The sequence below is a fragment of the Triticum aestivum genome, chromosome 1D, assembly GCF_018294505.1.
Source record: "Triticum aestivum cultivar Chinese Spring chromosome 1D, IWGSC CS RefSeq v2.1, whole genome shotgun sequence".
NCBI classification, from domain to species: domain Eukaryota; kingdom Viridiplantae; phylum Streptophyta; class Magnoliopsida; order Poales; family Poaceae; genus Triticum; species Triticum aestivum.
Window position 1 is genome coordinate 40,690,812 of NC_057796.1, and position 3,029 is coordinate 40,693,840.

Consider the following 3,029-nt stretch of genomic DNA (forward strand, 5'->3'; position numbering starts at 1 on the left):
TAAACAATAGGTGCAGAAATTAAGGCTTTCTTGAGTGTTTCAAAAGCTTCTAAGCAATCATCATCAAAAACAAAAGGAATATCCTTTTGCAAGACACTCGTAAGAGGCCTAGAAATTTTAGAGAAGTCTTTGATAAATCTCCTATATATAGAAACCAACATGACATAGGAAACTACAATACCTTTGATATCTTTAGGACATGGCATTTTCTCAATTGTGTCAACCTTAGATTTGTCCACTTCAATACCTCTTTCAGAAATTTTATGACCCAAGACAATACCTTCATTAACCATAAAGTGGCACTTCTCCCAATTCAAGACAAGATTTGTTTGCTCGCATCTCTGCAAAACTCGATCAAGATTTCGTAAACAATCATCAAAATACTTCCCATAAATAGAAAAGTCATCCATGAAAACCTCAACAATCTTTTCACAAAAGTCAGAGAATATAGCACTCATACATCTTTGAAAGGTAGCAGGTGCATTGCATAGAACAAAAGGCATACGTCTATAAGCATAAGTTCCAAAGGGACAAGTAAAAGTGGTCTTTTCTTGATCAGGTTGAGAAACAGGTATTTGTGAAAAACCAGAATATCCATCAAGGAAGCAAAAATGTGTGTGCTTAGATAATCTTTCTAGCATTTGATCAATAAAAGGCAAAGGGTAATGATCTTTTCTAGTTGCTTTGTTTAATTTTCTAAAATCAAATACCATTCTATAGCGTGTAACAATTCTTTGTGGAATAAGTTCATTCTTATCATTAGGAACAACAGTAATACCTCCTTTCTTAGGGACACAATGAATAGGACTTACCCATCTACTATCAGCTATGGGATAGATTATACCTGCTTCCAGAAGTTTTAATATTTCCATTCTTACCACTTCTTTCATCTTCGGATTTAACCAACGTTGGTGATCAACAACGGGTTTAGCATCAGGTTCCATATTAATTTTATGCTGACATAGAGTGGGACTAATGCCCTTTATATCATCAAGAGTATATCCAATAGGTGGAGGAGGACCTCCTAGAGTTTCAATAGGCAAATTGTGTTTAAGCAGAGGAAGTTGTTCAAAGAAAATCTTATCTACTTCAATTCTTTCATGCATATGTAAATCATTTTCATGGTGTAGTAAATATTGTTCTAAAGGATCAGTAGGTGGCACAGCAATAGAAGCAAGACCAATTATTTCATCCTTACTAGGCAATTCTTTTTCACGAAGCTTTCTACTAAACTTGGAAAAATTAAACTCATGATACTCATCACCAAAACTAACACCGACAGTTTGTTTCTCACAATCTATTTTAGCATTAACGGTGTTCAAGAAAGGTCTACCAAAGATAATGGGACAAAAGTCATCTTGTGGGGAACCAATAACGAAAAAATCAGTAGGGTATTTTATTTTCCCACATAAGACTTCAACATCTCTAACAATCCCAATTGGTGATATAGTGTCTCTATTAACAAGTTTAATAGTAACATCTATGTCTTCTATCTCTATGAGTGCTATGTCATTCATAATTTCTTTATATAAGGTGTAAGGAATAGCACTCACAGTAGAACCTATGTCACATAAACCATGATAACAGTGATCTCCTATTTTAACTGAGATGACGGGCATGCCAACAACAGGTCTATGTTTATCTTTTCTCAGGTTTGGCAATTCTAGCAACTTCTTCATAGTAGTAAATAACATGCCCATCCATATCTTCTTCCAAGAGATCTTTAACCATAGCAATACTAGGTTCTACTTTGATTTGTTCATCAGGTTTAGGTGTTCTAATATAGCTTTTGTTAACCATAGTTGAAACTTTAGCATGTTCCTTTATCCTAACAGGGAAATGTGATTTCTCAATATAAGCAGAAGGAACAACTCGATCAACATTATAAATTATGGTTTCTTATTTAATTGGTACCGGTTCTTTAATTTCTTCTTTAATAGGTGGATGGTATTTGAACGACATCCCTTTAGGGAGATCAACATGAGTAGCAAATGATTCACAAAAGGAGGCTACTATCTTAGAGTCAAGACCATATTTAGTGCTAAACTTTTGAAAAGCATCGGTATTCATAAAATATTTAACACAATCATATTTAAGTTTAATACCTGACTCTTTACCTTCGTCGAGTTCCCAATCTTCAGAGTTGTGTTTAATTCTTTCCAAAAGATCGCACCTGAATTCAACAGTCTTCTTCATAAAAGAACCAGCACAAGAAGTATCAACACTACTGCAGGATGGTCCAAACGCGACACTACGATGAGAGACCCTTCGACGAAACTGTGTGAGATGCCATAATCGCAAACGGTGATGTAAAAAGGCCGTCAAAAAAGGTGCAAAATGTTTGCGATGACGAATGCATCAAACACGGTTTAGATTTTAGTTGCGTGTGCGATGCAGGGCATACGGTTCAGTTCAATTAACTGTTTGGGATGAGGAGGAACAAAAGAAACGGGCAGCCAGATGAAGGCATGTGCGATATACAACATACGGTTCACTAGGATGAACTGTGTGTGATTAGGCAACACAATGGAAATGGTTCAACTGAACAAGATGTGTGTGATACGTGGCAAACAGGTCCGTAATCAGAAATGTGTGCGAAGACCAATAATAACAGAGACGATTGTTGCTAAGAAGCCGTGTGATTTGCTTTGTCTACAGTAAAATAACATGTGTATATATATAGGACATTACTATTCTAATCGTGGGATTAGAATAGTTATTTGGATGACGGGGCCCTATATAGGGGCGATTCGATGTTCCTGAGATCCGAGAAATCCACCGGACCGATACAGAAAATGTCCACCCAGCCCACCGTTGCCCCGATCCCCACCCCTGACCTCCCCCGGTCCCCTCCCCGAACGCCGCGACCACCATCTGGATTGCATCGCCACCGCCACCCTCCCCGGATCTCGTCGCCGAGCCCCCGCCCCCCGACCAACTCGCTCCGGTGCCCCACCCCGGACCCCCCGCCGTCGGTGCAGAGCTCCGCCCCGAACCTCCCCGCCATCGGTGCCCCGCCCCACCTCTCC